Genomic DNA, 24,655 nt, shown 5'->3' with positions numbered 1-24,655 from the left:
AACTAGCCCACCAGGTACCACAGAGCTGTGTTGCAGAGAGGTGTAAAAAGGGGCGTTGCCTCTGAACACCTCTCTGCAACGCAGCTCCCTGGCGCATACTGGAGGTACCTGGTGGGCTTGTTGGCCCCAGGGACCCTCAAGATTGAAAGGGAATTAATTCCTCAACTTAAAATGCACCACAGGGCGCGTTTGCACAATGGTGAAGGAAGGGGGCGTGGCCTGAAGTGACATGTCTGCAAACACGCCCTGTTGTAGCCCCCCTTCTTTTTCTCATTTTTTGGCCCTGGGGACCCAATCCCCCAGGGCCTGGCCCCTAATTAATTTTTTTAATGGAAAATTCAGAAAGGGGGTCTCGTGGCCCCCCTCGCGAGGCCATAATCGGCCCCGGGGACCCCATCCCCCGGGGCATGGCCCTTTTTTTTTATATTTTTCATATTGGAGGGGGGCTGCCTTGTCCCCCCTCCTTAGGCCATTTATGTCCCCGGGGACCCCATCCCTCGGGGCCGGACTTCTTTTTTTATATTTTGGGGAGGGGGGCGCGTGGCCCCCCTCCCGGGCCACTTGTAGCTCCGGGGACCCCATCCCCCAGGGATGGCCCTCTCCTTTGGGGACCGTGGGGACCCCCACGGTCCTGCCGGCTCCCCGCCTCCTGCGGGAGCTGGCATTGCTTTTTCACAAAGGGAGCTGCTAAGATGCATCTCCCCTTGTGGAAAAGCAATTTGCTCTGCTATTTGGAAGAGAAAGCAGTTTGCTATGACAGGGCGGGAGTCGCGAGGCTCCCGCCCTGCCATAGCAAACTACAGTGTCCCGGGGGTGGGCACCCCGGGACACTGCAGGAGCCGGCCCTGGGGGGGGTGGCGGACCCCAGGCCCACCACAAGGCTCCAGGAGGGGGGCCGCGGCCCCCCTCCCACCATCTACAAAGCCGGGGGTGGTGGTACCTGGGGCTGGGGGGGTCCGTCACCCCAATTTAAATATTTAGAACCCTGGGGAGGTGGCGGTCCCCGGGGCATATGGGGGGCTTGAGCCCCCCCGCACAGTGTATGTTAAAAAAAAAAATCCCCAGGGGGTGGCGGTCCCCGGGACTGCGGGGGGAGCAGTATGCCACCCCGCAATCAAAAATTAAGTCGAGCCCCGGGAGGTGGCGGTCCCCTGGGCTAGGGGGGGGCCTTAGAGGCCCCCCATCATTACATTTATAAGCCCCGGGGTGTGGCGGTCCCCGGGGCTGCGGGGGGCGTGTGCCCCCCAACTATTAATGCTTTGCCCCAGGGGTTGGCGGTCCCCGGGGCAGTGTGGGGGCGGATTGGGCCCCCCCACACGTTTTTTGATCATGCCCCCAGGAATTGGTCCCTCTGGGGGCTAATTACCAACGAAGCGCGGGAGCCCGCACTTCGTTTATTTTTTATTTTGGCCGAAATTCGTGCTGGGTGCACGAATCCGCCGATTTTTATTTTTTTAAATGCTTTATTTGGCCCTGAGTAGGCCTAGGGGGTCAGGGTGTTTCTACCCTGCCCTCTTTTTGCGTTCTGGTTTTACAAGATGTCTGCCAACACCTCCTGGTTTGAAGTGTTGACAGCCAATTAGCATACAGCTCGTGCTCGGCAGGGTGCGCTTAGGGTGCGCGGATCCTCCGCGGCCATAGATATGTATGTGATTTCAATTTTGATTTTCTCAGGACCTACTGAACGGATTTACACCATTTAACCAAAAGGCACGACTCTGAACCAAGGTCTACCTTTCTGCCAAATTTGGTGTGATTCCGTTCAGCAGTTCGGGCTGTAGCTGCGATTAAAGGTCCCTATGGAAAATTGCATGGGGAAAACATGTTTTGGGACCCCCTTTTTTCTCAGCCCCCACTTGACGAATCACCCCGTGACTCTCAGGATAGGAGCGGACCAGAGCGCCCCACCAGTTTTGAAAATTTCGCGAACATTCGTCAACCGGCGCCAAAGTTATTCCAAATAGAATGTTGCGAATTTCCTATGAATAATAGGTCCTGACTATAACTACCTACTGGCGACCGCCAGTTGGTAATATATATACATATGTATATATATATATATATATATATACACACCTTAAGCACTTTTACCAAGTGTATGCCTTTACCACGCATGCCTTTGAGTTGTAATGGCATGCGTGGTACAGGCATATATTCGTGGTAAAAGTTTGCATTCTAATGATAGGTCTTTGTACGTGGGGTATTAGTATGCGTTGAAACATCCCATATTCTCCTACAGGTGTGGTCAGCCTTGTGGAGGTGGACTCCTCCTGCATAGCTAATTTCCTGCCTGTCCATGAAAAACAGTACTTGGTGCAGGGGGAGACTCTGTCCTCGAGTTGGGGACAAGTTCCTTTGTCCAGTGATACCAGTGAAGCTTTTGAGGCTCACCGCCTCAGTGGTCTAATTACTAGCCATTCTGTGTGGGCGGAGTTGTCCCCTCCAACCCACACAGGTCTTTGTCTTCATCCTCTGGGAGCGGCACACACTCCTCAGCAGGAGGTCAAACTTCTGTTTTGGCAGCAAGCCCACGAAAAAGCCTGCCAAGGCACAAGAGCACTGGGTTAACTTGGTGTGCGCTGTCAAAAGTGCCACCTAGGTACATGCTGGTTGACGCTCGACACAACCAATTTGTCGGGGGTTAACAAGCACAGTGTTTGACACCAAACATGAAGCAAATTGGCTGGTCCATCATGAGAATTGACTTATAGGTAATGCCTATATGCCAACCCATGTTATCAGATGGACCGCAGGTCACTAGCAGTAGAATTGCATTTAGAATGCTACCCCAGGGCAATATATGCTTGCACATATATTCCCATACATATAGTTTAATGCACCCTGCCTCCTGGGCTATTGGGAGCCTGCCTTAGGGGTGACTGACATATATTAGATGCAGTGAGGTGACCCTGTCACACATGGTGTGTGCAGGGTCAAACTCCGGCAGGCAAGCTGTTTGTGCAGGGCCGACAGGGCAGACCTGCAGACTTTTGTTTTACTTGGGTCACTCAGGGTGGCACAATTAGTGCTGCAACCCTGGTACCCCTTTTACATCCCTGCTCTTGGTATCACTGGGGCTACATACTAAGGCTTTACAGTGGTGCAAAAGTAATTGCCTATTGGGTGTACCAATTCACATTTCCAGTTTAAAAGAAAGAACACTAGTTCTGGGCTTGGTTAGCAGAACCCAGCACACTTTCAGATCAATTACCCCAGCATCTAGCAGCAAAAAGTGGGGGGATGACCACCCAAAAAGAGCACTTTACATCATGTCTGCCTTGCGCTCATGTTACACTCCTTGGTCTGTGTTTCAAGACGGGTCAGGTGGGTAACCAACATCGCTGCAGTCTCCTGGCACCTGGAGGGGCCTCACTGACTGGTGGCAAGACATGGTAGGGGTGCACTGAGCACAGTCTGTCCCAGTCAACAGTCGAACTGGGAGCCCCATCCGAGGTTGTAGTTGGATGCCAAATCATGGGGGAGCTGTGATGGGCCCCTGGGCTTCTGGGGCTGAGGTCATAACAGTGCACCCTTTCCCAGATGGGAGACAGAAGTCCCCAGGGGGCTGGGGTGGGAATTAGCACCCGCGAGCAGCCATGGAGGGCCCTCGCTCCCTCCAGCCATGAAAGTGGGTGCTAGAGGTGTTGTGTGTTGGCAGCCTTGAAACACCACAAACAGCCACGAGTGCCACACAGACAGACATGCAGGGACATGCTTGTGGCAGACCCCTTGCCTGCCTTAACCCCATCAAGGCAGAGGGTGAAAGGCCAGGTGTGTCGGCAGTGTACCTACATGACAGGGCCAGGGGTGGGATTCTGTGATGGGCAATCGGGGTCTGACCTTGGGGGGGATGAAGGCAGCGGAGCTACCCTGCGACGGCCCCAGACACACCCCGAGAAAGCTGAGGTGCAAGTAACAATCAAGCAATCCTCAGACAGGCATGGCCCCGGGAGGAACCTGGGGACACAAGGTGCGTTCAGAATGTTGATGATCAATGTGTCCTGCAATTCACACTAATTCTTACAGCTAGCTGTGTTCTTCATCGATGCGCAAGCAAAGTGATCCACCGGCAAGAGCAACAGGCAACTTTTGCAAGGTTCGCCCACCTGCAAAAAAGGCGGGAGGAAGGTGGTGCTGCCTGTCTGCCACCCTCCCAGGGAAAGAGACAGCCCGGTTCCTCATCTGGTTTCCGTTGTGGGAGTCAGCCTCCTCGATTCACAGAGGATTTCCAGGTGCTTGGCCTGGAGCCCAGGAGGGACCGTGCAGGTCTTCAAACCCTTAGCCCAGCTGCATAGGACTTGGGCAAACTAGGTGCCTGGCATTGAGTGAGGGTAGCCCCACCTACACATCGGTCGTCCACCACCAGACTCGACCTGGCTTAGGCAGCCCACCGATGCATTGGTGGGAGGTACCAGAAGGGAAGGGCTGTGAGGCTTCCCCTCCCACATACCCTCTTCCTGACACAATTCACTCTGGCTTTGAGTTAGGGGCATTGCACCTACAAAAGGAACAGCTGGAGTTCCCTCGCTGGCCAGCTCCTTCTCATCCAGGTTGCTCGGTGGGTGACCGCGGGAGGGCCCAGGTGGCAGGGTTTTCGTAGGTGGTCCCAGCCTAGTGAGGCACTGTGATTCAGCTTCCCCCCTGGGGTTGTGCTGAGTGAGTGAGGGTTCCATCTCAAGTTGGCTTTCCCTCCCACTCCCTGGGGGCAGCCGGGGTTGGGGTCTCTCATATGTATCTTGGCCGTGTCCTCTCAGGTGGGTTAGCCTGTCCTGCGCCCAAGTGCCCCAGTGGCCTCGGATGCTCTTCCAGCCAGGGCACACGAGGGGAGGGCCAGGCCTAATGCCTACGGATTCCATCTAGGAGGCGGCCTAGGGTTCAGATTCAGGTTGGTCTGCCTTGATGACCCTTCAGTAGGTTCACCTACAAACACCTTGTCACAAATTTTACTTCCTCTAGATACTCAAGTTTGAACATCTTTTTGCGCTCCGCATGGCCATTGCAATCCCATCATGGCTGATCTGAAGACCTCACTTAACCATCCAATTGATAGTAGCAACAGCAGTTTGTACAAAGGGCAAGGACTTAATCAACGTGAGTTAATTATCTGCACTTACAGGAAATTTCTCATTCATGGGGACTAATTGCAATCTCAAATTCCTATCACAAACGGGTATCAGAGGGTTACCCGCATATGCCATTTGACTAAGAATGAAAATGAAGTGATTCCTGGGGATAGAACTTTTTGGGAATCAACTTCTCTACAAACCTACACATCGGACTGCCGATGTGTAGGTGGGGTAACCCTCCCTCATTGCCAGGCACCTGGTTTGTCCAAGTCCCTTGCAGCCGAGCTAAGGGTTTGAAGACTTGTACCTATTATTCTTATGTAGAAAATCACTATCACAATTTCCTACCTAGAACAATCCAAGTGCAGTCCCAAATATATTAAACAGTAAATAATTGGTCATAGTCCCACTTGTAGAACACAGCAATGCCCATTTTCGTTCAGCCATTAATAAAATACAGTGTCCGGTATATGTAACAGCAATGTACTATCCATCTTACCCCATGAAAATATTAGTGAATCCCATTTTCCTAACAGAAACTGTTAGACTACTGTGGCAGATGTGTTTATCAGCCTGTAGGAAGGTGGAATCTGACTACATGGTTGCCCCCACTTTTTTTCTGGTGTTTTGATGGTTTTTGACTAGTCTGGATGGGATCCTGCTGTCCAGGACCCCAGCCTATCTGCTTACTCCCTTAAATGACATGGAGTGCATATTCGATGCACTAGTGATTGGATAGTGTGGTACCTTATGAGCCCATAGTATATGGTACCTTAGGTACCAAGGGCATAGGTACTTCACAGGCTTACCAGGGGCTGAAGCATGTATTATGCCACCCCTGGGAAGCAGACTAAATCTGACACCACAGGCCTGCTACTGCAGCCTGGGTGAGGTAGTGTTAGCACTCCTCACTGAGGTATAGGTTCCCTATATCTCACCTTACACACACATATAAACCTATCTGTCACCCCTAAGGCAGGCCCTATCAATCCTGAGGGCAGGGTGCTTGGTTTCCATGTGAGGGGGTGCCTCTGCCTGAGCAGGGCCCCTCTGCAGCTCTCAGAGTCCATTCTCTGTAGCTGTTTGCGGATGCGGTTAAACCATCTACTCTTAAGTGCATTATAACCTCGCGGTAAATGCTAACTCTGGGATGACTGCATCAAAACATGTTGTGTTTGGTGTCAAACGCTTTGGAATCATACCCCCACACCAGTAACTGGTGTGGGAGTATGATCCCACCCTTCTAGAGGGATAGACATGTACCCACTGTGGAAACACGGTAGAATCCTGAAGAGCCCTGGCATCACAAAACGGATGCCACCAGTCACAGATACTGGACTGCCCTCCTGCTGCTGACCGAAACTCGCAGTGGAGGAGGCCCAGCAATAGGAATCCTGTCACAAGGAGGTGTAACCACCTTCCAGACAGGATTTAGTGTATTGGGGCTGGGTGGGTGCACTCCTAGAGTGCTTTGAAGTCCTGCACTGGGGGAGCAGTAGGCTTCTCTGTGCATATGCTAGTTCAAACTGGTTCAGGGGCTACCAGCCCCTGCTCTGGCGCGAAACTGGACAAAGGGAAGTGGGTGTAGCCACCCACTCCCCTGACCCTCCCATAGGAGTGGTCATAGAGCTAGTCCCTCCCTTCCTTGTAGTATAAGTTAGGGAACCCTTGCCATTGCAAACTAGATATCCCTGGATGACGCTCTGAAGAAGAATCTTGGACCTTCGATGTTCCATACCTTTGGAAGACTGAAGAATCTCCCTTGGAGTCAAGGAGTGACTCCCCTGCTTGGCAGGCACCAAAACTTTGCATCAACGTTTGCAAACTTTCCCGCTCCTGCCGGAGTCTGAAGTCCCTGCAGCCCCAAAAGTAGATTTTCTGACTTCTCTACACCCATCGTGAGTCCCCAGTGAAGCTGAGGCAAGTGGACTCCACGAGTGATGAGGAACAGCAATACCCGGGTACCACGCACTATTGTCAAGTGCCACCCTTTCACGACGTTCTACGAACTTGTGATTTAGATCACGTGTGGTCCAAGCCTCCAGCAGGATTTCCATCGAAAATCAGAGGCCTACCTCATCCCGAGTGACCGTGGACTCCTGTTGAGTGAATCCTCATGAGGTGTCTTTGCGATCCCTTGCCGGCTGGCTCGTGGGTCCCCAGAAGACTTTTCTACAGAACCAAAGGGCTCCCCTGATTGCTCCAGGCCTGCCCTGACATACCCTTGCTGGGTGAGTCCCTCAGGCTTTGCTGGTCTGCACCGCTGACTTTCTTCACTTTCCACAAGACTTGCTGTTGACAAGGCTTGTTGGCTCCAATCCGATTGCCGACATCTCAGTAAGCTGCAGACTTCATGGGAAATGCCGAATCCAGCTTCTGGTTGTCATCGATGCCTCCTGGACCTCGTGGCTGAAGAGTCAAGACACCCGTGATCACCTGAAATCACCCGACTACTGTGGGCATCCAGCTTCCTGCCCCCGGGTCACTGGCAAGTGACTTTGAACCCTGTCTCCTCTGCTTTCAGGTCTTCCTTCTTCTGAATCCAGCCTTCTGTCTTCACAAGCAGCAAGACGTCTTTGGCTCCCATTGAAAACGACGCCGCGACCCGACACCAAAAGACACCTATGCATCCGGCTTCCCTGGGTGAGGTAACTCGAGTACTACGGTGCTCCTGCATGTATTGGCTCTAGAACTACTTACCCTGTAAATGACTTGCTTGTAGACTCTCCCGAAGTATCCTAAAACTTTAAAATTCCAACCGCGACTTGCTCCATTGAAGTCTATTGGGATCCGCGGCTGTGTTCTCACACTGCATGCGTCTCCCGTGGGTCCTTTACTTACCTGCCTTGGGTGGATTAGTGAGGCCCCAGCGCTTCTGAAGGCCCTAGGCCTTGTCTCTTCTCAAGTCGAATTTCTTATACCTCTTTATTAGTATATGGTCTGGTACGCCCTAGGGCCCCAGCCATATAATTGCTTAATTTGTTGTAAAACGTTGATTTGTGCATATGTTCCTGACTTCTAATCTCATAAAGAGATTAGCAGAGTGTGTCTAGTACTAAATACATATATATTTTATATATATACCTGTGCGGTGTCCTTTCATGTAGTGATTCAAGAGATTATAAGGTAAAACAAGCTGCTTTACATTCCTCTAAAGACTTAGCCTAAAGGCTGCTGTCCACAGCTACCACTAGGATAGCTTTCTTTAAAAGGTTGTCTTAAACTTATCTACCATAAGAGTCGAATTGTACTGGTGCAAGGTGGCCACTTTAACTAGTGACCATCATATACCAGGCCAACTTCTCACACAGCCCATTAAACCTATATAATCCATGCGCATAAAATAGCCATTTCTATTTCCTTACAGGAATCATGCCAATACAGTATCAGGTATATGTACCAGCTGTTTAACCCCCATCACTTCCATCTAAAAAACACGTAAGCCCATTTCCTCAAGACACGTCACCACACTACAGAAGCAGGTATATGTTATGGCCTTCTTCTCACATGTAGAAAACATTATGGTCATTATACCAAAAGGGTAATGTTAGATCTGACATCCTTGGCGTGGGTTTTTCCCCTTCTTTTGCCTCTGCTACCTGGATTTTTGATGCTGTGCTGAATTTCGTTTTTGCTGGTTTAGATGCTTTGGACACTGCCTCTGCTAATCAGTGCCAGAGTGTAAGTGCTTCCTGTGTAAAATATCATATTGATTGGATATACCTGATTGGCATATTTGTATCACCATGAAGTCCCTAGTAAAGTGCACTGTGTGTGCCAGGGCTGGTGATGACAGATGCTACTAGTGGGCCTGCAGCGCTGATTGCGCCACCCACACGAGTAGCCCTGAAATGGTGTCTCAGGCCTGCCACCGCAGGCCTGCCTGCAGTCCCTGGACTGCCATGTCCTCCTGGCCAGTGTCCACACTGGCCGGGCCTAACCCTTCCCTTTTTGTGCACATCAGTCATCCCTATGGAAGGCCCAAGGTACCCTCCTGGGCAGGGTGCAGTGTATGTAAAAGGTAGAGCATGTACTAGTGCAGGTATCATGCACTGGTAGTGAACAGCGGCCATTTTGTGGGTTCACTGCTGCAAGGTTATCTTGCTCCATAGGCTAACATGGGGGAGGTTGGTGCCAATGGCCATCAGCCTATCTTCTCATAGGAACAAGATAAGACATGAGTGTTTGCTATCCCTGAGCTCAGCATTTAATAACACATCTTTTAGGAGAGGTTGTTTTCAAATCCTGAGTTGGAGAACAGTACTTTTTAGAGAGTAGCTGTTCTCTTGTCTGACCCTTCTGTGTGCCTGGGCATGCTTGTGGATTGACTGTCTGGTTTGAGAGTGACAGGGGCTGGGGAGCCCCCAGGAGGTTGGATGAGTCAGCCCTTTGCTGAATGACTGCATTTGCAAGTAGAGTGGAGGGAGGAGATAGCACCTGGGAGTGAATAGGGCTGTGCCTGCCTGCCACACTGCTGGCTCCACCTCCTGCTGGGCGGCTGACGACACTGCCCCTCACTCTGAAAGGAAAGCAGAAGCCAGGAAAACAAAGTGCCCCAGCAACACCCAGAACTGGATCAGACCGGGCTCAGGACCCACTTGCACAAAGACTTCAAAGACTTTTAGGGGTATAAGTACAGGACCCCTGACAACAGATTTTTAGATTCTACAATCAAGAGGAACCTCTGCTGAAAGACGGACCGCTGAAGGACTGAAGGAAGATTGCCTTGCTGGGTGCTCTAAGGGCTGACCTGTTCTGCTGTGCAACTGAAGCTGAGGAGGAGAAGGGGTCTTGCTGTGTGCTGTGACCCTACCTACTTGACCTAACAAGACTTTGCTGTGTGCTGTGTCTTCAACTTTGAATCTCCAAGGGCCTGAGAAGAGCTGGCCTCCTGTTTTGCAACCCAGGGACAGAAAGGTTGCCAAGACTTCAAGACTCTGCTGTGTCCCCCCCTGGGCTGCTATGTCCTGCAGAGCTCGTGAGCTGTTTTGACAAGTTCCTGAAACATCCGCCCCGTGAAGTGCGCTGGCTGCTCTCTGCGTTGCTTGAGAGCGCCGCGCTGATCTTTGTCTGAAACCGGCTGCCGTGTGGAGAAAACCGACGTGCACATCGGTACGTGTATTGTTGTGGCCAAAAGATTGTGGGCGTCCCCAGTGCTACCTGAGCTGCTGTGAGGCTTGGCGGCGTCTCGATCGACCTGCTGACACTGGGCGCATTGAAATACCCTGCCCGCAATTCACCGCCACGGCCCGGGGCCCGAAATTGATCAGTAGCTGTTTTTCCCCGCTCCGCAAAGCCGCGGAGAAAGAAGCGAGGAGGCCGCGACCTGATTGGTTGCTGGTGGAGGCCCGGCCGGAGGAGCCGCGCTGCGAGTGGCTGGCTCCGGTGACATCTAACATCGTCACTGGGGGCTCGTCGAGGGAGCCGCGACCTGATTGGTCTATCGCTCGAGAGCTGCAGAAACCCTGCACCAAGCAGCCTGAGAGGAGCGCTTCAGTTATAAGCGCAGGGGCACCGCTGGAGAAACGTGTTCATTTAAATACTAAGAGCCTACAAACTTATTCTTTTTGAATACTAAGTCACACAAGAGACTAGAGACTATCTTTTTACTTTCCTAACACCCAGAGAAAGCAGAAGAGAACCGGAAACTAATGTGTAATGCTTTGGTAGTTGATTTTTAGTGCTGAAACTAGATAAAGATATATTTTTAATATACTCACCTGTGTGGTCTGCCTTTGTGGTGTACTGGGGGGGGTCATTGTGGTGGTTACTTGCAAATTCTTAACACATTGCCTTGGGGATAAGCCTGTCTCGAGCCAAGCTACCTAGAGGGTGAGCAGGGGTTATCTACAGTGTGTGTCCCTGTACCCTGACTAGAAGCAAGGGTCCCTATTTGGTCTAAGGTACTTATCTCTGCCAACCAGAGACCCCCAGATCTAAGATTGGTGGTCAGTGGTGCGGATTAGAACCAGTATTTGCACTTGACCTGCAGTGATTCTTTGTACATTACTAGTCTAGTTAGCAGCTACATATTGCACGAAATTTGAAGCCGATTTTTGGAAGACTTAGGAAGCATCATGTCTCTGAATGGAGTAGGCGAGGAGATGGAATTGCAATTTGAAGTAAAGGAGTTGCTCACATACAAAAAGGAGGGGGCCACGGCCCCCCCTCCCACCATCTACAAAGCCAGGGGTGGTGGTACCTGGGGCTGGGGGGGTCCGTCACCCCAATTTAAATATTTAGAACCCTGGGGAGGTGGCGGTCCCCGGGGCATATGGGGGGCTTGAGCCCCCCGCACAGGGTATGTTTTAAAAAAGAAAAAAATCCCCAGGGGGTAGCGGTCCCCGGGACTGCGGGGGGGAGCAGTATGCCACCCCACAATCAAAAATTAAGTCGAGCCCCGGGAGGTGGCGGTCCCCTGGGCTAGGGGGTGCCTTAGAGGCCCCCCATCATTACATTTATAAGCCCTGGGGTGTGGCGGTCGCCGGGGCTGCGGGGGGCGTGTGCCCCCCCAACTATTAATGCTTTGCCCCAGGGGTTGGCGGTCCCCGGGGCAGTGTGGGGGCGGATTGGGCCCCCCACATGTTTTTTGATCATGCCCCCGGGAATTGGTCCCTCTGGGGGCTAATTACCAACGAAGCGCGGGAGCCCGCACTTCGTTTATTTTTTATTTTGGCCGAAATTCGTGCTGGGTGCACGAATCCGCCGATTTTTATTTTTTTAAATGCTTTATTTGGCCCTGAGTAGGCCTAGGGGGTCAGGGTGTTTCTACCCTGCCCTCTTTTTGCGTTCTGCTTTTACAAGATGTCTGCCAACACCTCCTGGTTTGGAGTGTTGACAGCCAATTAGCATACAGCTCGTGCTCGGCAGGGTGCGCTTAGGGTGCGCGGATGCTCCGCGGCCATAGATATATATGTGATTTCAATTTTGATTTTCTCAGGACCTACTAAACGGATTTACACCAGGGTCTACCTTTCTACCTTTCTGCCAAATTTGGTGCAATTCCGTTCAGCAGTTCGGGCTGTAGCTGCGATTAAAGGTCCCTATGGAAAATTGCAGGGGGAAAACACGTTTTGGGACCCCCTTTTTTCTCAGCCCCCACTTGACGAATCACCCCGTGACTCTCAGGATAGGAGCGGACCAGAGCGCCCCACCAGTTTTGAAAATTTCGCGAACATTCGTCAACCGGCGCCAAAGTTATTCCAAATAGAATGTTGCGAATTTCCTATGAATAATAGGTCCTAACTATAACTACCTACTGGCGACCGCCAGTTGGTAATATATATACATATGTATATATATATATATATACACACCTTAAGCACTTTTACCAAGTGTATGCCTTTACCACGCATGCCTTTGCGTTGTAATGGCATGCGTGGTACAGGCATATATTCGTGGTAAAAGTTTGCATTCTAATGATAGGTCTTTGTACGTGGGGTATTAGTATGCGTTGAAACATCCCATATTCTCCTACAGGTGTGGTCAGCCTTGTGGAGGTGGACTCCTCCTGCATAGCTAATTTCCTGCCTGTCCATGAAAAACAGTACTTGGTGCAGGGGGAGACTCTGTCCTCGAGTTGGGGACAAGTTCCTTTGTCCAGTGATACCAGTGAAGCTTTTGAGGCTCACCGCCACAGTGGTCTAATTACTAGCCATTCTGTGTGGGCGGAGTTGTCCCCTCCAACCCACACAGGTCTTTGTCTTCATCCTCTGGGAGCGGCACACACTCCTCAGCAGGAGGTCAAACTTCTGTTTTGGCAGCAAGCCCACGAAAAAGCCTGCCAAGGCACAAGAGCACTGGGTTAACTTGGTGTGCGCTGTCAAAAGTGCCACCTAGGTACATGCTGGTTAACGCTCGACACAACCAATTTGTCGGGGGTTAACAAGCACAGTGTTTGACACCAAACATGAAGCAAATTGGCTGGTCCATCATGAGAATTGACTTATAGGTAATGCCTATATGCCAACCCATGTTATCAGATGGACCGCAGGTCACTAGCAGTAGAATTACATTTAGAATGCTACCCCAGGGCAATACATGCTTGCACATATATTCCCATACATATAGTTTAATGCACCCTGCCTCCTGGGCTATTGGGAGCCTGCCTTAGGGGTGACTGACATATATTAGATGCGGTGAGGTGACCCTGTCACACATGGTGTGTGCAGGGTCAAACTCCGGCAGGCAAGCTGTTTGTGCAGGGCCGACAGGGCAGACCAGCAGACTTTTGTTTTACTTGGGTCACTCAGGGTGGCACAATTAGTGCTGCAGTCCTGGTACCCCTTTTACATCCCTGCTCTTGGTATCACTGGTGCTACATACTAAGGCTTTACAGTGGTGCAAAAGTAATTGCCTATTGGGTGTACCAATTCACATTTCCAGTTTAAAGGAAAGAACACTAGTTCTGGGCTTGGTTAGCAAAACCCAGCACACTTTCAGATCAATTACCACAGCATCTAGCAGCAAAAAGTGGGGGGATGACCACCCAAAAAGAGCACTTTACATCATGTCTGCCTTGCGCTCATGTTACACTCCGTGGTCTGTGTTTCAAGACGGGTCAGGTGGGTAACCAACATCGCTGCAGTCTCCTGGCACCTGGAGTGGGCCTCACTGTCTGGTGGCAAGACATGGTAGGGGTGCACTGAGCACAGTCTGTCCCAGTCAACAGTCGAACTGGGAGCCCCGTCCGAGGTTGTAGTTGGATGCCAAATCATGGGGGAGCTGTGATGGGCCCCTGGGCTTCTGGGGCTGAGGTCATAACAGTGCCCCCTTTCCCAGATGGGAGACAGAAGTCCCCAGGGGGCTGGGGTGGGAATTAGCACCCGCGAGCAGCCATGGAGGGCCCTCGCTCCCTCCAGCCATGAAAGTGGGTGCTAGAGGTGTTGTGTGTTGGCAGCCTTGAAACACCACAAACAGCCACGAGTGCCACACAGACAGACATGCAGGGACATGCTTGTGGTAGACCCCTTGCCTGCCTGAACCCCATCGAGGCAGAGGGTGAAAGGCCAGGTGTGTCAGCAGTGTACCTACATGACAGGGCCAGGGGTGGGATTCTGTGATGGGCAATCGGGGTCTGACCTTGGGGGGGATGAAGGCAGCGGAGCTACCCTGCGACGGCCCCAGACACACCCCGAGAATGCTGAGGTGCAAGTAACAATCAAGCAATAATCAGACAGGCATGGCCCCGGGAGGAACCTGGGGACACAAGGTGCGTTCAGAATGTTGATGATCAATGTGTCCTGCAATTCACACTAATTCTTACAGCTAGCTGTGTTCTTCATCGATGCGCAAGCAAAGTGATCCACCGGCAAGAGCAGCAGGCAACTTTTGCAAGGTTCGCCCACCTGCAGGAGAGGCGGGAGGAAGGTGGTGCTGCCTGTCTGCCACCCTCCCAGGGAAAGAGACAGCCCGGTTCCTCATCTGGTTTCCGTTGTGGGAGTCAGCCTCCTCGATTCACAGAGGATTTCCAGGTGCTTGGCCTGGAGCCCAGGAGGGACCGTGCAGGTCTTCAAACCCTTAGCCCAGCTGCATAGGACTTGGGCAAACTAGGTGCCTGGCATTGAGTGAGGGTAGCCACACCTACACATCGGTCATCCACCACCAGACTCGACCTGGCTTAGGCAGCCCACCGATGCCTTGGTGGGAGGTACCAGAAGGGAAGGGCTGTGAGGCTTCCCCTCCCACATACCCTCTTCCTCACACAATTCGCTCTGGCTTTGAGTCAGGGGCATTGCACCTACAAAAGGAACAGCTGGAGTTCCCTCGCTGGCCAGCTCCTTCTCATCCAGGCTGCTCGGTGGGTGACCGCGGGAGGGCCCAGGTGGCAGGGTTTTCGTAGGTGGTCCCAGCCTAGTGAGGCACTGTGATTCAGCTTCCCCCCTGGGGTTGTGCTGAGTGAGTGAGGGTTCCATCTCAAGTTGGCTTTCCCTCCCACTCCCTGGGGGCAGCCGGGGTTGGGGTCTCTCATATGTATCTTGGCCGTGTCCTCTCAGGTGGGTTAGCCTGTCCTGCGCCCAAGTGCCCCAGTGGCCTCGGATGCTCTTCCAGCCAGGGCACACGAGGGGAGGGCCAGGCCTAATGCCTACGGATTCCATCTAGGAGGCGGCCTAGGGTTCAGATTCAGGTTGGTCTGCCTTGATGACCCTTCAGTAGGTTCACCTACAAACACCTTATCACAAATTTTACTTCCTCTAGATACTCAAGTTTGAACATCTTTTTGCGCTCCGCATGGCCATTGCAATCCCATCATGGCTGATCTGAAGACCTCACTTAACCATCCAATTGATAGTAGCAACAGCAGTTTGTACAAAGGGCAAGGACTTAATCAACGTGAGTTAATTATCTGCACTTACAGGAAATTTCTCATTCATGGGGACTAATTGCAATCTCAAATTCCTATCACAAACGGGTATCAGAGGGTTACCCGCATATGTCATTTGACTAAGAATGAAAATGAAGTGATTCCTGGGGATAGAACTTTTTGGGAATCAACTTCTCTACAAACCTACACATCGGACTGCCGATGTGCAGGTGGGGTAACCCTCCCTCATTGCCAGGCACCTGGTTTGTCCAAGTCCCTTGCAGCCGAGCTAAGGGTTTGAAGACTTGTACCTATTATTCTTATGTAGAAAATCACTATCACAATTTCCTACCTAGAACAATCCAAGTGCAGTCCCAAATATATTAAACAGTGAATAATTGGTCATAGTCCCACTTGTAGAACACAGCAATGCCCATTTTCGTTCAGCCATTAATAAAATACAGTGTCCGGTATATGTAACAGCAATGTACCATCCATCTTACCCCATGAAAATATTAGTGAATCCCATTTTCCTAACAGAAACTGTTAGACTACTGTGGCAGATGTGTTTATCAGCCTGTAGGAAGGTGGAATCTGACTACATGGTTGCCCCCACTTTTTTTCTGGTGTTTTGATGGTTTTTGACTAGTCTGGATGGGATCCTGCTGTCCAGGACCCCAGCCTATCTGCTTACTCCCTTAAATGACATGGAGTGCATATTCGATGCACTAGTGATTGGATAGTGTGGTACCTTATGAGCCCCTAGTATATGGTACCTTAGGTACCAAGGGCATAGGTACTTCACAGGCTTACCAGGGGCTGAAGCATGTATTATGCCACCCCTGGGAAGCAGACTAAATCTGACACCACAGGCCTGCTACTGCAGCCTGGGTGAGGTAGTGTTAGCACTCCTCACTGAGGTATAGGTTCCGTATATCTCACCTTACACACACATATAAACCTATCTGTCACCCCTAAGGCAGGCCCTATCAATCCTGAGGGCAGGGTGCTTGGTTTCCATGTGAGGGGGTGCCTCTGCCTGAGCAGGGCCCCTCTGCAGCTCTCAGAGTCCATTCTTTGTAGCTGTTTGCAGATGCAGTTAAACCATCTACTCTTAAGTGCATTATAACCTCGCGGTTAATGCTAACTCTGGGATGACTGCATCAAAACATGTTGTGTTTGGTGTCAAACGCTTTGGAATCATACCCCCACACCAGTAACTGGTGTGGGAGTATGATCCCACCCTTCTAGAGGGATAGACATGTACCCACTGTGGAAACACGATAGAATCCTGAAGAGACCTGGCATCACAAAACGGATGCCACCAGTCACAGACACTGGGCTGCCCTCCTGCTGCTGACCGAAACTCGCAGTGGAGGAGGCCCAGCAATAGGAATCCTGTCACAAGGAGGTGTAACCACCTTCCAGACAGGATTTAGTGTATTAAGGCTGGGTGGGTGCACTCCTAGAGTGCTTTGAAGTCCTGCACTGGGGGAGCAGTAGGCTCCTCTGTGCATATGCTAGTTCAAACCGGTTCAGGGGCTACCAGCCCCTGCTCTGGCGCGAAACTGGACAAAGGGAAGTGGGTGTAGCCACCCACTCCCCTGACCCTCCCATAGGAGTGGTCATAGAGCTAGTCCCTCCCTTCCTTGTCGTATAAGTTAGGGAACCCTTGCCATTGCAAACTAGATAACACTGGATGACGCTCTGAAGAAGAATCTTGGACCTTCGATGTTCCATACCTTTGGAAGACTGAAGAATCTCCCTTGGAGTCAAGGAGTGACTCCCCTGCTTGGCAGGCACCAAAACTTTGCATCAACGTTTGCAAACTTTCCCACTCCTGCCGGAGTCTGAAGTCCCTGCAGCCCCAAAAGTAGATTTCCTGACTTCTCTACACCCATCGTGAGTCCCCAGTGAAGCTGAGGCAAGTGGACTCCACGAGTGATGAGGAACAGCAATACCCGGGTACCACGCACTATTGTAAAGTGCAACCCCTTCACGACGTTCTACGAACTTGTGCATTAGATCACGTGTGGTCCAAGCCTCCAGCAGGATTTCCATCGAAAATCAGTGGCCTACCTCATCCCGAGTGACCGTGGACTCCTGTTGAGTGAATCCTCATGAGGTGTCTTTGCGATCCCTTGCCGGCTGGCTCGTGGGTCCCCAGAAGACTTTTCTACAGAACCAAAGAGCTCCCCTGATTGCTCCAGGCCTGCCCTGACATACCCTTGCTGGGTGAGTCCCTCAGGCTTTGCTGGTCTGCACCGCTGACTTTCTTCACTTTCCACAAGACTTGCTGTTGACAAGGCTTGTTGGCTCCAATCCGATTGCCGACATCTCAGTAAGCTGCAGACTTCATGGGAAATGCCGAATCCAGCTTCTGGTTGTCATCGATGCCTCCTGGACCTCGTGGCTGAAGAGTCAAGACACCCTTGATCACCTGAAATCACCCGACTACTGTGGGCATCCAGCTTCCTGCCCCCGGGTCACTGGCAAGTGACTTTGAACCCTGTCTCCTCTGCATTCAGGCCTTCCTTCTTCTGATTCCAGCCTTCTGTCTTCACAAGCAGCAAGACTTCTTTGGCTCCCATTGAAAACGACGCCGCGACCCGACACCAAAAGACACCTATGCATCCGGCTTTCCTGGGTGAGGTAACTCGAGTACTACGGTCCTCCTGCGTGTATTGGCTCTAGAACTACTTACGCTGTAAATGACTTGCTTGTAGACTCTCCCGAAGTATCCTAAAACTTTAAAATTCCAACCGCGACTTGCTCCATTGAAGTCTATTGGGATCAGAGGCTGTGTTCTCACACTGCATGCGCCTCCCGTGGGTCCTTTACTTACCTGCCTTGGGTGGATTAGTGAGGCCCCAGCGCTTCTGAAGGCCCTAGGCGTTGTCTCTTCTCAAGTCGAATTTCTTATACCTCTTTTTTAGTATATGGTCTGGTACGCCCTAGGGCCCCAGCCATATAATTGCTTAATTTGTTGTAAAACGTTGATTTGTGCATATGTTCCTGACTTCTAATCTCATAAACAGATTAGCAGAGTGTGTCTAGTACTAAATACATATATATTTTATATTTATACCTGTGCGGTGTCCTTTCATGTAGTGATTCAAGAGATTATAAGGTAAAACAAGCTGCTTTACATTCCTCTAAAGACTTAGCCTAAAGGCTGCTGTCCACAGCTACCACTAGGATAGCTTTCTTTAAAAGGTTGTCTTAAACTTATCTACCATAAGAGTCGAATTGTACTGGTGCAAGGTGGCCACTTTAACTAGTGACCATCATATACCAGGCCAACTTCTCACACAGCCCATTAAACCTATATAATCCATGTGCATAAAATAGCCATTTCTATTTCCTTACAGGAATCATGCCAATACAGTATCAGGTATATGTACCAGCTGTTTAACCCCCATCACTTCCATCTAAAAAACACGTAAGCCCATTTCCTCAAGACACGTCACCACACTACAGAAGCAGGTATATGTCATAGCCTTCTTCTCACATGTAGAAAACATTATGGTCATTATACCAAAAGGGTAATGTTAGACCTGACATCCTTGGCGTGGGGTTTTCCCCTTCTTTTGCCTCTGCTACCTGGATTTTTGATGCTGTGCTGAATTTCGTTTTTGCTCGTTTAGATGCTTTGGACACTGCCACTGCTAATCAGTGCCAGAGTGTAAGTGCTTCCTGTGTAAAATATCATATTGATTGGAAATACCTGATTGGCATATTTGTATCACCATGAAGTCCCTAGTAAAGTGCACTGTGTGTGCCAGGGCTGGTGATGACAGATGCTACTAGTGGGCCTGCAGCGCTGATTGCACCACCCACACGAGTAGCCCTGAAATGGTGTCTCAGGCCTGCCACCGCAGGCCTGCCTGCAGTCCCTGGACTGCCATGTCCTCCTGGCCAGTGTCCACACTGGCCGGGCCTAACCCTTCCCTTTTTGTGCACATCAGTCATCCCTATGGAAGGCCCAAGGTACCCCCCTGGGCAGGGTGCAGTGTATGTAAAAGGTAGAGCATGTACTAGTGCAGGTATCATGCTCTGGTAGTGAACAGCGGCCATTTTGTGGGTTCACTGCTGCAAGGTTATCTTGCTCCATAGGCTAACATGGGGGAGGTTGGTGCCAATGGCAATCAGCCTATCTTCTCATAGGAACAAGATAAGACATGAGTGTTTGCTATCCCTGAGCTCAGCATTTAATAACACATCTTTTAGGAGAGGTTGTTTTCAAATCCTGAGTTGGAGAACAGTACTTTTTAGAGAGTAGCTGTTCTCTTGTCTGACCCTTCTGTGTGCCTGGGCATGCTTGTGGATTGACTGCCTGGTTTGAGAGTGACAGGGGCTGGGGAGCCCCCAGGAGGTTGGATGAGTCAGCCCTTTGCTGAATGACTGCATTTGCAAGTAGAGTGGAGGGAGGAGATAGCACCTGGGAGTGAATAGGGCTGTGCCTGCCTGCCACACTGCTGGCTCCACCTCCTGCTGGGCGGCTGACGACACTGCCCCTCACTCTGAAAGGAAAGCAGAAGCCAGGAAAACAAAGTGCCCCAGCAACACCCAGAACTGGATCAGACCGGGCTCAGGACCCACTTGCACAGAGACTTCAAAGACTTTTAGGGGTATAAGTACAGGACCCCTGACAACAGATTTTTAGATTCTACAATCAAGAGGAACCTCTGCTGAAAGACGGACCGCTGAAGGACTGAAGAAAGATTGCCTTGCTGTGTGCTCTAAGGGCTGACCTGTTCTGCTGTGCAACTGAAGCTGAGGAGGAGAAGGGGTCTTGCTGTGTGCTGTGACCCTACCTACTTGACCTAACAAGACTTTGCTGTGTGCTGTGTCTTCAACTTTGAATCTCCAAGGGCATGAGAAGAGCTGGCCTCCTGTTTTGCAACCCAGGGACAGAAAGGTTGCCAAGACTTCAAGACTCTGCTGTGTCCCCCCCTGGGCTGCTGTGTACTGCAGAGCTCGTGAGCCGTTTTGACAAGTTCCTGAAACATCCGCCCCGTGAAGTGCGCTGGCTGCTCTCTGCGTTGCTTGAGAGCGCCGCACTGATCTTTGTCTGAAACCGGCTGCCGTGTGGAGAAAACCGACGTGCACATCAGTACGTGTATTGTTGTGGCCAAAAGATTGTGGGCGTCCCCAGTGCTACCTGAGCTGCTGTGAGGCTTGGCGGCGTCTCGATCGACCTGCTGACACTGGGCGCATTGAAATACCCTGCCCGCAATTCACCGCCGCGGCCCGGGGCCCGAAATTGATCAGTAGCTGTTTTTCCCCGCTCCGCAAAGCCGCGGAGAAAGAAGCGAGGAGGCCGCGACCTGATTGGTTGCTGGTGGAGGCTTGGCCGGAGGAGCCGCGCTGCGAGTGGCTGGCTCCGGTGACATCTAACATCGTCACTGGGGGCTCGTCGAGGGAGCCGCGACCTGATTGGTCTATCGCTCGAGAGCTGCAGAAACCCTGCACCGAGCAGCCTGAGAGGAGCGCTTCAGTTATAAGCGCAGGGGCACCGCTGGAGAAACGTGTTCATTTAAATACTAAGAGTCTACAAACTTATTATTTTTGAATACTAAGTCACACAAGAGACTAGAGACTATCTTTTTACTTTCCTAACACCCAGAGAAAGCTGAAGAGAACCGGAAACTAATGTGCAATGCTTTGGTAGTTGATTTTTAGTGCTGAAACTAGATAAAGATATATTTTTAATATACTCACCTGTGTGGTCTGCCTTTGTGGTGTACTGGTGGGGTCATTGTGGTGGTTACTTGCAAATTCTTAACACATTTGTTGAAATGAAGACACTCTGAAGCGGGTAAACTTCAAGCGTCTTTATTCTGTCATCCACTCTCCGCTACTGACAGCCTGTTGAACATTCCAAGGTGAACTCTCAAGGACCGTCCCAAGAGGGAGGAAATGCGGGGGAGGAAAGGAAGCTACCACTAGGAAAAGGGACTGGAAAACACGTCAGGGAAAGTAGCAGGGGAAAAGGGAGAGAGATTACAACAACATTGCCTTGGGGATAAGCCTGTCTCGAGCCAAGCTACCTAGAGGGTGAGCAGGGGTTATCTACAGTGTGTGTCCCTGTACCCTGACTAGAAGCAAGGGTCCCTATTTGGTCTAAGGTACTTATCTCTGCCAACCAGAGACCCCCAGATCTAAGATTGGTGGTCAGCGGTGCGGATTAGAACCAGTATTTGCACTTGACCTGCAGTGATTCTTTGTACATCACTAGTCTAGTTAGCAGCTACATATTGCACGAAATTTGAAGCCGATTTTTGGAAGACTTAGGAAGCATCATGTCTCTGAATGGAGTAGGCGAGGAGATGGAATTGCAATTTGAAGTAAAGGAGTTGCTCACATACAAAAAGGAGCAGCTGAAGCAATTCTGCAAGCAGCTAGGATGCCCAATGAATGGCAGCGCAAACAAGGAAGAGCTACAGAAAGCTCTAAGGGCCTGGTGGGAGGCCAAACATGTTGTGCCAGAGGATTTGACTGGAGAGGAAGGTGCACAGGAGCATGGATTTGGATCCAGTGATTTGCCAGTGAATAGGCCAGCATCTAGGGCTGGCAGCACCCCTTCCAGTAGGGGCCTCTCTCCAGAGGAGCTGGAGGAGAATCAGAGGATTAGGGCCCATGAGATTGAACTTTTTAAGCTCTAAGCTCAAGCAGAGGAAAGAAAATTGCGCCTTGACAGTGAGATGAAGGCGGAAGAGCGGAGGAATGCTCTCGCTTTGGAAGAGAGAAAACTCCAGTTGGCTCATGAGTTGAGCATGAGGGAGCTGGACATTAAAGCTAAACAGGCGGAGTCCAGTCCTAATGGTGGCAGCGCACAACCAGTACAGGCGGGTAAAGTATACATACCAAAAGATCTGGTACAGAATTATCAGAGGGGTGAGGATATCTATGCATGGTTTAGATCCTATGAGCTTGCCTTGAAGATGAATGAAGTGCCTGAAAAGAGTTGGGGGGCAGGTTTGTGGAAGCATTTTGAGGCCTCTGGGAGGGATGTATTAGCACCCTTAGAAGCAGCAGGTACCTTAACCTACCCCACTATGAAGGAGGCCTTATGCCTCAGGTATGGGCTTACACCAGAACAGTACCGCCAGAAGTTTAGGAACTTCAAGAAACTTGATCCAAGTACTTGGGTGGAGTGTGTGAGTATGTACACGCGTGCACTGGAAGGTTGGATAAAGGGCAGTAAAGTTACTAGTTACTGATTATGTGGGGTTGTGTCACTTGATTAGTTGGGAGCACTTGAGTAGTCTATGTGTTCCCGAGCAGCGCCAACATCTTTTAGATAGCAAGTTAACTGATCCCAGTGAGCTTGCTAAAGAGGCAGACCGCTGGACTAGCACCAGGGTCAACAAAGGGGTGGTAAGTATCCCAGCCAAGGGTGGACAGGATCCCCAGCAGAAAGGCGGGGAGGACAAGGGTAACAGTAAGGAGTTCTCTAAATGGCCCCAAAACAGTTCCACGGAAAAGGAGTCCCAAGCCCCCAAGCCTAAGAAGTCTTGGCCCCATAAGGGCAGACAGGACAACCGACCTCCCCCTACTTGCTATGCTTGTAGGGAAGTGGGGCACATCGCCCCCCAAATGTCCCAAGAAACCCCCAGCACCAGCTGCTGCCCCAGTCCCAGGGTTAGCTAGTGTAGCTTTGGGAGGGGATTTGATTTCCAGTGGGGAGGAGGGATTAGCTATGATGACCCTTGTCTCTTTAGGAGACCAAGAGATGGTCCAGGATACCTTGATACCCGCTAACACTAAAAAATATGGGCAGAAGGTGACCATCAATGGGAGGGAGATAGAGGCTGAGAGACACCGGGGCCAGTGTGACGTCGGTCCGGTGCCAGTGAGTGTCTGAAGAGCAAGTCATTCCCAATGTACTCCGCCCAGTAGTGGCAGCTGACACCTCAGTGCGCCTCTGCAAGATGGCACGTGTTCCCTTTACATGGGGGGAGTCTCTGGTACCTTGGAAGTCTGTGTCAGTGATGCCTTGCCTGTAGATTGTCTGTTGGGTAACAACCTGGAGAGTTCTCCATGGAAGGACGTAGAGCGCAGAACTCACTTGGAAATGTTAGGTCTGCCAGCGTGGATCTGTGTATCCACACGTGCTATGACAGCCAGTAGGGGTGGATCAGTAGAATTGGAGCCTGGAACAATGGCCCAGGAACCTGCCAAGAGAGGAAGGGGCAGAGGGCGCGGGAAACCGGCCCCCACCGTTCCCACGGGCCAGGAGGAAGCAGAACCTGAGGGGGATGCCCAGGAACCTACAGGGGAACAGGTGGCCGAACTGGGCGAATTGCCTGAGCTGACCCATTGGCAGCAAGAGGGTGGTCCCTCCAGGGAGGAGTTCTGCCAGGCTCAGAAGGAGTGCCCTTCTCTCATTGGTGTGCGGCAACAGGCTGCAGACCAGGCAGCAGGCCTAGGGTCCAAGGAACATTTGATTTACTGGGAGGATTACTTACTTTATAGTGAGCCTAAGTTTGCTGAGCCCGGTGCAGCCCGTGTGCTGGTGGTACCCGAGCGCTTCAGGAACTTCCTACTGGGTCTGGCTCATGACGTACCTCTCGCAGGACATCTGGGGCAAGACAAGACCTATCACAGGCTTGTTACCCACTTTTACTGGCCCCAGATGAAGAAGCACGTCAGTACCTTTTGTAAGTCTTGCCAAACATGTCAAGCCAGTGGTAAGAGCGGAGGAAAGTGCGTGGCACCCCTCCAACCTTTTCCTGTGGTGAGCACCCCTTTCGAGCGGGTAGGAATTGACATCGTGGGGCCCCTGGAGCCCAAGACTGCCTTAGGCAACAGGTTCATCCTGGTCTTGGTGGACCACGCCACCCGGTACCCGGAAGCAGTCCTTCTCAGGACAATCAAAGCCCCCGTGGTGGGCCGTGCAATGATGGGGATCTTTTCCCGTGTGGGGTTCCCCAGAGAGGTGGTCTCCGACCGGGATACCAACTTTATCTCTAGATACAAGAAGTCTCTGTGGGAGGAGTGTGGGGTAACTTATAAGTTCACCACTCCTTACCACCCTCAAGGAAATGGGTTGGTTGAAAGGTTCAACCGCACCCTGAAAGGTATGATTATGGGCCTAGCGGAGCCCATGAGACGGAAGTGGGACGTCTTGTTACCATGCCTGTTGTTTGCCTACCGGGAGGTGCCTCAGAAGTCCTTAGGGTTCAGCCCCTTTGAACTGCTGTATGGCCACCCTGTTAGAGGACCTCTCACCCTGGTGTAGGAGGGGTGGGAGAAATCCCGTGGGAAAACCCCCCAGGAT

The 24,655-nt window shown here is 51.4% G+C and overlaps 1 protein-coding gene, 1 non-coding gene and 1 pseudogene across 2 annotated transcripts in view; all 3 read right to left on the bottom strand.

Annotated features, from left to right (window-relative positions):
- Window positions 1-24,655, bottom strand: part of LOC146861442 (NXPE family member 4-like) — a 517,437-nt gene that overhangs the window by 306,805 nt on the left and 185,977 nt on the right. The window lies entirely within an intron of this gene.
- Window positions 3,925-4,078, bottom strand: LOC146861444 (5.8S ribosomal RNA). The gene has a single exon (XR_014979472.1). It is a non-coding gene; the product is annotated as a 5.8S ribosomal RNA (ribosomal RNA).
- On the bottom strand, window positions 14,232-14,385 carry LOC146861443 (5.8S ribosomal RNA; annotated as a pseudogene).

The sequence above is a fragment of the Triturus cristatus genome, chromosome 3_1, assembly GCF_964204655.1.
Source record: "Triturus cristatus chromosome 3_1, aTriCri1.1, whole genome shotgun sequence".
Lineage (NCBI taxonomy): Eukaryota > Metazoa > Chordata > Amphibia > Caudata > Salamandridae > Triturus > Triturus cristatus.
This window is presented reverse-complemented; position numbering and strand designations above follow the sequence as displayed.